This window comes from Hipposideros armiger, unplaced genomic scaffold (assembly GCF_001890085.2).
Source record: "Hipposideros armiger isolate ML-2016 unplaced genomic scaffold, ASM189008v1 scaffold_776, whole genome shotgun sequence".
Taxonomy (NCBI): Eukaryota; Metazoa; Chordata; class Mammalia; order Chiroptera; family Hipposideridae; genus Hipposideros; species Hipposideros armiger.
In genome coordinates this window covers 462,559-474,803 of record NW_017732126.1, presented here as the reverse complement: position 1 = coordinate 474,803, position 12,245 = coordinate 462,559, and positions in this window count along the sequence as shown.

Sequence of the window (12,245 nt, the reverse complement as noted above, 5' to 3'; positions counted from 1 at the left end):
CTCTGAAAGAGGCTCTCACAGAGGGGCGCCTGCAGCTCCCACTCTTTCCAGAGGAGCCAGTCAGATCCCAGCTCTGGAGGGCAAAGGCCACCTCTTGGAGAGAATGACCTCTTTCTTCATCAAGCTGCGTCTTTCAGAGCTGTGGCTACCCCAGTCTGAGCCATTGAATGCAATTGCAACGAGAAATAAATGGTTCTCACGATCAGAGAGACACTTCAGTGCAGTTTAATTTGGTGTAATTATAAGTTTCCGCAGTACGTTTTATTATGTGCGTTGCTGTTTCAGCAAAAAATGTTTGGATATAGGAAGCTTTTTATTATTGAAAAAAAATGGTAATTTTTTTTTCAAGTTCTTTATCATCCCCTTAAGGCTGGCTTTGCTCCACATTCACACACTTCAGTGATAGGGACATCCTGGGGTTGCTTTTTCCCTTTCTCTAGTTTATGCTTTGGAGGGAGAGGGAAGCCTAAATTAAATGGAATGATTCTAGAGCAGTGGTTCTTAACCTTGCTAATGCCGCGACCCCTTAATACAGTTCCTCATGATGTGGTGACCCCCAACCATAAAATTATTTTCGTTGCTACTCTATAACTGTAATTTTGCTACTGTTATGAATCGTAATGTAAATATCTTTTTGTTTTCCGATGGTCTTAGGCAACCCCTGTGAAAGGGTCATTCGACCCCCAAAGGGGTCGCGACCCACAGGTTGAGAACTGCTGCTCTAGAGGCTGTGAAGGACGGGGAAGGACAGGTCAAGGAGGAAGGGAGGAGGGGTGCCTCTCGGAAATGGAAATGACATCAGCGTCCCCAAGTGAAGGCATCTGTGGCCAAGGCCCTGGCACACATGTGGTACCCCACAGGCGCCTGGGAGCACTGGTTTGGGAGTCTGTGCATTCAAAATTCAAACCCTGAATCTGTCACTTGCCAGCTGTGTGACATTGGACAAGTTACTTAACCTTGCTTCTTCCTTCAGTAGTTTGCTTCCCAAACTGAGGTGCCAATATTCCTAGAAGGAGCATGTCACTGAGCCGAGGGATACAAAGTCACCCAGTCCATAAACATGTGATTTTCTAATGAAGCACATGTTTTAATCAAAACATTGGTGGTGTGTGTGTGTGCATTCATTCCAGCAACAATAATATAATATTTATATTAAGACAGATCCAGCTAGGTAGTGAAGGAGATAGTCATATGCTCATGAATTTTAAGGCTGAACAGGGGACTTTGAAGATAATTAATGTTAGTGTTGGCCTGTTTTGTCTGCACATTCTTAGTGTTTATGCATTTTCTCTTTTTGGCCTGTTTAAAGATACTTCAGGGGGAAAAAATGTGACAGGAAGCCATTTCTGCTATAAAAATGGATGTTGTAGCCCTGGCCTGAGAGCAGTGGTGTCATGATTACATAAGAGAGCATATTTCAAATCATTTGAGGCTTGGCGATAAGTTTTTAGATATAACACCAAAGGCATGAGCCATTAAAGAAAAAGCTGGTAACTTAGGCTTTATTATAATTAAAAACTGATGTTCTGTGAAAGATACTATTAAGATAGTCAAAAGATTAGCCACGGAATGGGAGAAAATATTTGCAAAAACATGTCTGATAAAGGACTTCTATTCAAAATATACAAGGGACACTTGAAACTCAACAAAAAGATAGTGGGCAAAAGATCCAAACAGACACCTCATCAAAGAAGATCGACAGAAGGTAAATAATCACATGGAAAGATGGTGAGCATCATTTGTCATTAGAGGGTTGCAAGTTAAAACAACAGTGAGGCATCAGTACACACCTATAAAACATGGCCCAGGTTCAAAACACTGACAACACCAAATGTATGATACAACTTTAGTGAAGGGAATGAAAGAAAAAGTTGCCTACCTAAGTAACTTCAGAAATGAATGGAGTTTGTAAAACTAAAAGGAAAAGAAACTATATAAGCACTGTACTCTAGTTAGAAAGTTGTTTCTCATGGGAATATGGGTTAACAATTCTGATACTGTTATACAAGTATACTAGGATTGAATAATAAGTAAATGGATGGTGGGAGCCAGCATTCTTCCTGTTGGAGCGACAGTGCATAGTTGAGACAGAGGAGAAAGCTAGAATGAGCCATGTGGTACTGAATTAGAGTTGGAGACATCAGCACAAACCATGTTTACCTTGATACAGATACAGATCATTACATATAGAAATATTTATAGGCATGTATAAATAAATAATACATGGGTTACCAGTGAGTGTACACACATATATTTTCTTGCTCTGTCAGCTGAGAGAGCCTGGAAGCAATGACTCTCCAGTCACAACGAGCTCATCTAGTGTCCAGATCTTGGTTTCTAACGCCATTCTACAGGAAAAAGGACCAGTTCTCCTTCAAGAAATGGCTGAATCTAAGACGGGGGCAGGATGGTTGTAAGATGAGACTAGAGCATCTCAAAGTACCAGAAAGTAAAAAAGTGCTCAAAAACAAAACAAAACCATGATGGGATCTGTCAGAAGGATGCAGGAACCAACAGAAAGAGCTCCCAAGGCCAAAGCTGGAACAATTTGAGCAACAAAAGAAATCAGCTAATATTGGGTGAGCACACAAAATATAAAAATAAATGCCCTTGAGCACATACTGATATAAACAAAGGATTAAATGAATCAATGGGAGAGAATATACAAATTTCCCACATAGCAGAATTCCAAATAATCTATGTAGATTCTCTGTCCTCAAGGAAGTGAAGCCTATCTCCCCACCCCTTAGTGTAGACTGCACATGGTGATTTTCTTCCAAAGAGAGTTGTATGGAAAGGGAGAAAAAAATGAGTAACTTGATAGTGGAGAAATCTGACAAACACTCAGCCAGGTGATCAAGGTCGACAACCATGATAAGCCAAGTTGGTGGCTTGTATCTTTGACACGATGTGATCAAAATGGAACTTCACCTCTGGGGTCTTCCTTCCCCAACGCTAGTCTACCTAATCCTACCAAAAACATCAGGCAAAGCCTATCTGAGGGACAGTCTACAAAATACCTGACCAGTACTCCTCAAAACTGTCAAAGTCATCAAAAACAAGGAAAACCTGAGAAACTGTCACAGCCAAGAGGTGCCTAGGAGACACTACAACTAGATATAGTGTGCTATCTGGAATGGGATCCTGGAACAAAAAAGGACATTCGGTAAAAATTAAAGATGTCTGAATGAATATGGACATCAGTCAATAATAATGTATCAATATTAGCTCATTAATTATAACAAATGTACCACATTCATGTACAATGTTAATACCTGGGGATCTGAATGTGACATATATGGGAATTCTGCACTATCTTTGCAAACTCATAAATACAGAGAACATTTCGATGGTTGCCAGATGGGAAGGGATTTTCAGGGCTGGGTGAAAAAGGGAAACGGATTAAGAAGTACAAATTGCTAGTTACAAAATAGTCATGGGGATGTAGAGGATAGCAGAGGGAACATACAGTCAATAATATTACTATATTATAGTAACAATATATTATAGTAATAATATTACATATTATAGTAATAAATATGTATGGTGTCTGATGGGTACCTGATTTATCAAGGTGATTGCTTCGTAAGTTACATAAATGTCTAATCACTATTTTGTACACCTGAAACTAATCTAATATTGTATGTCAACTGTAATTGAAAAAAAAATTATTTAGAAAAAAGAGAAAGAAGAAAATGGGATAACACCATAAAAAATTATTTGGTAAGTGGTTGCTATTAAATGGTAACAAAAGATAATGAGAGTGAGGAATGTTTGTTTATTCACTCAGGTGGCCTACAGGGAAAGCACTCAGGGAAAAGCCCTCAGAAGGCCTGTTTCTATAGAAGCTGGAATTCCAAGGGCATGGACACTGCCTGATGCCAAGGTTTTAGAGGAGGGATATCATTATTCTTCTTTCCTTTTGAGAGGGCGGAGGAAGCAGACTAAAACAATAATGGACATTTATTGTGTACTGAACTCCGTGTCCAGTGCTTTATCTGTTCTAAGTGTTTTATCTCATGGAATCTTGATGAGGTAGGCAGGACTATTCCTCTAGATAGAAGGAAAGAGAGGGAAAACTGAGATTTGGGAAGCTTGACCTGCCCAATAACATATAGCTAATAGGGGACAGGGAGGATGAGGCAAGATTTGAACCCAGGAAGCTTGGCTCCAGGGCCATCTCCATGAGGCTACTTGCCAGGAAGCATGATGGTGTCCTGTGACCACTCACATCCTCTGCAATGTTTTTAAACTCCTGGAATATGTGGTGTGAGCATATTTTCTGCAGAAACAAGAAGACTGACTTTTCTATCTTTAAGGACTCTAGACTATCGAAAGCCAGTAAGGGTTTAGGTCAAGTTTACTCAGATCTCTGAGCGTCAGGACAAAGGAGTGAGGGTGGGGGCACAGTACTTAGATGACACTGGATAACACTATTATTATTACTACTGGTCATCCCCTTCCTGCCCCACTACCTACTCACCCCTCACTCAAATACCCTAGAGGCTCCTTTAAGCTGGTCCACTTCCTCAGGGGAAACAGGATGTCTTCTACAGGTTTGAGCCAGATCTCTGGGGGATCGAGGTGGGAAGAGGCTGTCTAATTGGTTAACACGGAGCTAGGCACCAGAGAGGAAGGAATGTTTCCGGGAGTTGAGGAAGCTGCCATTTCCTCCTCCAGCAGGAAGCAGCCTTGGCTATTCTCAGCACCCCGTGGCCATGTGGAGCAGTGGAAATCGCAGCCTGGCAGTGTCTCAGATTTGCCTCCTGCAGTTTAACAATCTCCCAGTCAAAATAAACTGGCTCCTTAGGTCTCTGGGGCATGGTTAAGGTAATAATTGAGAGAGAGAAGCCAGAGGCTTGGCTGTAGCACAAAGATGCGGAGAGATTTTAAAAATATCAGGCTGGTATTGACTGCTGGTGCCTAATTAAAGTGGTTTAACTGAAGCATTGTAAAGACAAACAAACCAAGAGATTTAGTTGATGCTTTCTCAAATAGTCAGTCTCCACCTCTTGAGAATCTGGACTGATGTAGCTAGGGAAGATTGTTGATCCTTTAGGCATCTATGCAGATGACTTTTCAACAGGAAAGCGCCATGATTCCGCAGAAAGGAAACTGGAAAATGAATCAGAGAGACCTGGGTTTGAATGTGAACCTTCAGCAGACATGCCAGTTTGAGACAGTCACAATATGGTTGACCTGTGCTTCTGCATGTAGCAAAACCCGTCCTGTTTACCTCACTAAGTTACTCTGAAATCAACCTTGATTCTTTCTTTCCTTTATCTCCTCGGACTACTGGTTCCAGAGACATGGAGATTCCCTTCTTCCCTTCCTCCCTGGTCCTTCAATCCCCCCATAAAAGTTTACTGAGCACTTGCTTAATGTCCAGAGCCATCTTGCCTTTGGAGATTCAACAGTGAAGGGTAAACTAGTAGAATTTACCTCCTTCTGAGGAAAGATATAACAAACAAGTAAATACAAATACATGAGATAGATTTATATTGTGATCAGGGCTATGAAGGAAATAAACACATGCCTTGAAAGAAAGTAGTTGGGGAGGAGGCATTACTTTACATGAGGGGGTGGAGCCCTCCGTGAGGAGGTCACGTTTGAATGACATCTCACTAATGGGACTGAGTCAGCCCTTTAAAGGGGTGGGCCTCTGAAGGGAGGCGGCCATTATTCATTGATTTCATGTGTGTTTTTTGGGGGATTCTGGATATGAGAGATGTGGCAGTGAGCCAGACAGTAAGGTCTCTGCTCTCATGGAGTTTATATTTTGGAGGGCGGAACAGAGAAAAATAAACAAATAAATAAACTCAGTTATTGATAAACATGCTGCCGAGACTTAAGACAGAGGTTGGTCATGAAGTAGATTAGCTGGGTGATCAGGCAGAGGAAACAGCAGTATAGAGGGCCTGAGGCAGGAAGGGGCCTGCTGGTTAGATAAACAACAGGAATAAAATGTTCCTCTGACCCACACCTGGATGCTCTCCATGCTCTGCTGGTCACATTCTGCGTTGCCCAGATGACAATGCCTCTGAGTCTCCACCCCATTTACTTGTGAGAATGCCAGCCTGTTTCAGAGGTTCTCCTTCCAGGGAGTGCTTACACAGTCCTTCAGCTAGGGTATTGCTGGCCTGCTGCCCCCTATGGGGGTCTCTGGAAATCAGACCAACTACTTGACACATCCTCATATTCAGAACTGCCCCCCCCCCCAGTGGTCTCCCCCTGGACACTGATGGGCTTGCTGGGTGCCTAACAACACCAATGTCTAGCCAACTGCAGCTGACTTGCAGAGAGGCGGGTCCAGGAGATGAGACAGCAGGACCCCAGTGGGACCCCAGTGGGCCTCCCTGCCTTCGGTGAGCAACTAATGTATAAGAGAGAGAATCGGGTTCATTTGTTCGAAAAAATTTTTTTATAGAATGCTTGTTCCGTACTAGATTGATGAGAGGGGTTGGCAATACCAGGGTAAATGAAAGTCTATCGCTCACCCTCACCACTCATTGGTCTTACAGTTTAGTGGGCCTGTAAGACCCAGGTAGGGCATCTGGATGCAATTCAAAGGGCACCAGGAGGCATTTGAATCACCCAGGGGACTTTCTGAGGCAAGTTATAGAGAGCCTAACCCACACTGGCTTGAATAATAAAGAGGGTTTATTGGTTCACCATTACTGAAGGTTGAAAGGTGGGGAGGNAAGACAAGTGCCTGCTTGTCCTTGGGGTGGTTCTGACCTTAACTTTGTGCTTCCATTTCTGGGCTATTTTGAGCCTTGGAGATGTAAGGAGCATCTATGGTGAGAAGCACTGCTACCATCGCTTCATACTGCCAAGAACCACTGAGAGAACTCTTGAATTGTAACCTGCTGAGTACATGCGAGGATCCTGGCCTTACTGGACAGCAGAGGATCCCTTCATTCTTGGGAGAAAACTTAGAGAGTAGAAACCTTTTCATGAGACTTTCTGGGATGAAGGCAAGTGGGAACAGAAGCTAGACTGGGCTCCAGGAGACCTCATTGTTGTGGAACGTGGAAGAGGAAGTGGGTGTCAGACCACCAGAAGCTGGGGAATAATACAGGGGTGGGCTTGGTGCTAGGGTGGCCCCTGTGGGGAGTCAAGTTCCTGTGCAAGTGGACTTTTACTTGCCCTCAGAATCTCTCGGGACTGTCTGGATTCAGACTAGAAAAACATCTCTTTGGCTGCAAGCTCTCAGTGGCTACCAGCTGTTTTCCACTTCTCCAATTCAAGGCAGGCTTAGAGTTCAAGGACCTCAGCCTTGCTGACACTGAAGGTGGAGGGAGTCCCAGTCACTTCATCCCTTAGGCTTATGGGCGGCTAAAAACACAGTGAAGTCACTAATTTTTTTTTTTCTTTCACAGAAAGATGAGAAGTTAAAATACACAGGATTAGATCTCAATTAGGAGCACTTTGTCCGTGATGTTGATCAGTTAATACAATCACCATTTATGGAGTGTCAATTTTGTATCAGGTGTGACTCTTGGTGATAGGGATACAGAAATGAAGAAGATATAGCCCTGCCTCAAGAGAGTTCTGTGATGGAGTCAGACCTCTAAACCGGAAAGGAGGCAGGCCCCAGTCCTGCAGGGCCTGGTGTCCAGACCAAGGAGCTTGTGCTTCAGTGGTGGTGTCAGGAAACCACTAATGAGCTCCCAGCAGGTAAATGGAAGGGTCTCTGACCATTTTTGAAGGGTGAATTTGAGTGGAACAAGCCTGGGAGCAGGGAGACCCTTAGATTTCAGAAACAGTCAAGAATTTAAGCACGGTACCCTGAGGTTAAACTATTGTATGCATAGGAAACGTAAACCAGGAAGCATTAACTGACAATCAACTTGAATGGGAACCTTCATTGATTTTTCACTTGACTCTTTATAAAACATATTTATAGCTCTTTTGAGACTCCTAAACCTCCCTTTTGGCATCGCTGTGTTCTCCCTGTTAGCCTACTACTATGGGGTTCTGGCTCTATTCCCANTACTCATTTCTGAGCTTCTGACTAATAGTCTCTCCTCATACTTGGCCCAATCTCTGTGATCAAGAGAATGCAATGCCCAGATTATCGGTTCCTGCAGCAGGGCCAATGGGACTCCTGGGATTGGTTAACTAGGCTCACCACTGCAGCAAGGGTAGATCCTACCCCACCCACAGGATCATGTGTGGGTGGGAAGGATTCTGGGAAGTAGCAACAATGTCTATTACCAGGGAAAGATTTCAAGCAGAAAGTTGATATAACCTGATGTACATTTTTACAGGTCACTCTGGATTGGAGGAGAGAAAAAGAGGAAGCAGGGAGAACTTTGGGAGCTACTCCAAAGAAAGATGGTGGTGGCTGGGCCCAGCGGGGAGGCAGGGGAGACAGAGCAAAAAAAGACAGATTTGAATCCCTTTTCTGTCACTTAGCAGCTGAGTGGCAATGGCACGTGCCTTAACTTTCCTACATCATTTTCCAAATTCATATGGTTTATTATGAATTCTTAGCTTTATTATTATTCTTAATATGGTTATAATTTTTAGCTTTCAGGGTTTGAGAAATCCATTGATTGTGTCTACCGTAATTTTAAGTCCTCAATAAGTGGCATTATTAGTATTAGTGTTCAACCGAACTCCTTGGTATGACATATAATACAAATCCCTTCATGTTCTGGATCAAATAACTCCGGGCGGGGGAAGTAGAGGGGAGTCTCCTGTGTTCAGCTGACTCATGTGGTCATCTCATCAATGGTGAAACTTTCCAAACTGGGGAAGAGTTATCCTATAGCCAGTCATAAAACTTCTCTTTTGTTCCCAGGGGATTTTGTCCCTAGTCCTACCGGTCAGTGTCCACATCTTGACCAGCAAACGGGGCTACTTGTCATGTCTTCAGTCCACACATATTAACAAAAGAATGAGGGTTGGCTCAACGCACTTGAATGAGTAAGAAACAAATCATCTTGCTCAAATTTCCAGATATTTTCTCCTGAATTGAGTTGCATTGTGTTTTTTTTTTCCACTCTCTGAAGCCAGTGTCCCAAGCCCAGGAAAGCCCCCTGTTTATCACTGTCACTTCTAAATGTTTTCACCAAAATCAATGGGTTGAGTGTTTCCTTGAGAATAATAATTTTTCGCAGTACAAATAGAGCCCCAGTCTGCAAGGGAGCTATGAATTCCTGGCAGAAAGGGAGCCTACAATTAATAGAGGGTTATAGACTGTGTGGGATGTGCTGGGGGCTGGTGGGAGGGGATGGATTGGGGTAGAATGGTACAGTACTCCCTGTTTTTAGGTAGGCTTCAGCTGGAATGGTGGGAACCTGTGAGTTTGGGGATTAATTAGACTGACCTGGATTTTAAGGTCATCTCTGCCATTTATTAGCTGTGAAATTGTTCATTCATTCAAAAACGAGCCCGATACTGGGGATAAAAACCACAAAACCTATTCCCAAGACATGACTATCTAACAATGGATACAGAGAAGTAGATTACAAAAGAGTGTGGGAATGGGGAGAAATGGAAGTAGGGCATTATGAAAGCACAGAGAGGAGGCACCAATCCAGTCTTGCTGTGGTTGGGGGGTGGGGGGTGGAGTCACGGCAGTCTTCCTGGAAGAAGTGTAGGAGCACAGAGCACCGAGAAAGAAGAGCCATTCGCTTGGAGAAGGAGAAGGGCAGGGCAGCGGGGACTGTGCTCCAGGCAGAAGGAAGTGCACTTGAAGTTCTGGAGGCAAAAGTGAATTGGTGTGTGATGGGGCAATGGGGGGGCAGATCAGGGTGAGAGGTAAGCGAGGGGTCCACTAATGAAGGTCTTGTGAGCCATTTTTGTGTCAACTATATGCAAGGACAAGGGAGAACTATTGAAGAGTTTGAAGGAGGGGAAAGGCATGGGCACAAATTTGTGTTAAAGCATTCTTGGTGCCTGTGTGAGTGACAGACTGAAGGAAGAGAAAAGAGGAAGCAGGGACAAAAGTGCTGAGGTCATCACATGGCCTAGGGGAGAGATGATGGCAGCCTGCGTTACAGTTCGTGGGGCTGGGGAGAAAGAGCAACACACGGAACTGAGGGATATTTGGAATGTAGTTACTTGATCTATGAGAAAGAATGAGATGTTATGTGCTAGACACTCTAATTGCTTCATTCTGTTTCTTACAACATCCCTGTCAGGTAGGTTTGGTTCCCAGAGGTTAAGCAACTTTTCCACCATGAGTAAGTGGCAGAGGCAGAATTCAAACCCAGGTCTGTTTGCCCCTAAACCCCTTGGTTTTCACCACCGGATTATGCTGCTTTCCTAAGTTAAATGTAATGATTTATTGCTTAGCATGTTTAAATTAAGGACCATAGAAGTTACACCAATTCTGAAGGATGTAGGTGAAGCGATATAATACAGACTGAAGATAGTTTGATGACTAACAGCTTTGGGACTATCATGCTGGTCTCAACGTCCACTTCCATCTGTCAAAGCCCACCCACCATCCCTGCTGAGAGTTTAACTAGGTAAACTGACAACTTTATCAGGCGGTCTTCCTGGGTGGACCTCCTTCCCATCAGAATTCATAGCATTTGTTACTCTTCCATCCTTGCCTATTGACAAGTCTATTGTACTCATTGGCCTGGAAGCTTCTGGAAGGTGCAGACAGTAGTTTCATCACTGTGATATTCCCAGTGCCCAGCCAAGGGTAGTATACTTGTGAAATATTGGATGAATGAGTGATTGCAAGAAGATAATGGTTGCCATGACAGAATCTATTTGTTTTGCCAGAATGTGTAGGTGAAGGCTCACCTGGTGTCCTGTACCCCACATGCTGTGCCCTGCTTTATGCCAAGTGTTGTTCCTTCTATGTCCTAGGAAATCATTCTTTCTGTTTGTGTCCTTTCTTCCCTTATTGGAGCCAAGACTGCAGAGCTGTGCTCCCTTTGTATGTATTCAATGGTGTTCTTCCTTAGCTGTTGTTCTCCTGGCTCTTTTGCACAAATTATATATCCCTCCTGGCCCGGCTTTAATCATCACAACCTTGAATCCTCATCAAACTCTCTGCCCTATCTCAAACCCGTGCTTAAGGGACACTCTTACCCTCAGAAGAAATGGTATAATTTTCCTAAACATGGGTCATTTCCCCCTTGCATCAATGTCAGATACAAAACCAGCACTTAACAAGAAAAGCAGCATGTCTGAACAAAAGCTGCGGACAATAGGCTTTTTCTTTTTACCCTTTCTGTAGTTCTGTGAAATTGCTCTCCCAAAATATTCCTAATGCTTTATTTACTTCAGCTTTGGGTTTATTTTGGGATAAACTTTCCTGAACCTGAGTCTTAGGATGTGATTCTTATCCTGGTCACATCCTGAGGAGTTGTTTTGTGACTTATTTCAATGGGCTCTGGCTTTTCCAGGGAGCCCTTGGCGCTGAGGAAGAGGCAGGGACTAGAGGATGTCAACCCCTGTGTGCAGTACAAAGACAGAGATGACAAACTGTCAGCCTTCCCCCCTACCCCACCCCCAACCCCCGCCCCGCCCAAGCAAGGCCTGCATCTCCTGGGCTTGCACACCACAGACAATGGCACAAGCAAGCCCAGCTCAGACTTTATCAGTTGTCTATTCCGGAGACTGATGTGTCTCAGAGTTTCCAACTTCTGAGTGATTTGTGAATATTAGGAATTCCGACACTGGATGATTAAAACCTCCAGTGCTGGGAATTTTCTCATTTCAGGAAATTTTGGTGTGAGGCATGCTGGAACCTCACCAGCAGGCAGATCCGAAGGGGAGGAAGTCCAGACAGAGGGTGGGGATGGGACTGTGGGAACTGGCCAGAAGTCACAGCAAGGACTTAGCCTTCATGGCAGATAGCTCAGTGCGGGAATCCTACTTCCCTGAGCCTCAGTTTCTTTACTGGCAAAACGGGGCTGATAATATCTAACTCACATATATGTTATAAACCTTGAATTTGATAGTGTCATACCTGACACACAGTCAGAACTTGAGACATGTGAGCTCCACTCAGTGTCTATAGGCGTAAGTTGAACTGAAGAGTAGCCCAGGCTAGGTTGGTCTGGTTTGAGGGCAGGTGGTGGTCAGTGGTCCATCTAAGCCAGAACCTGGCGTTCATGGGACTTGGTGTTGCTCTTAGCGGTAAGGGAAAGAGGCTGGCCAAGGTCAGGCAGGCTGTGGAGGTCATGAGTGTTCTGGGCTCAGGGAGGGGCTTTAATCTGAACCTTGATCCATGAGGAAGCTCATAGCCCAGGTTTACCCCTGATAGTATC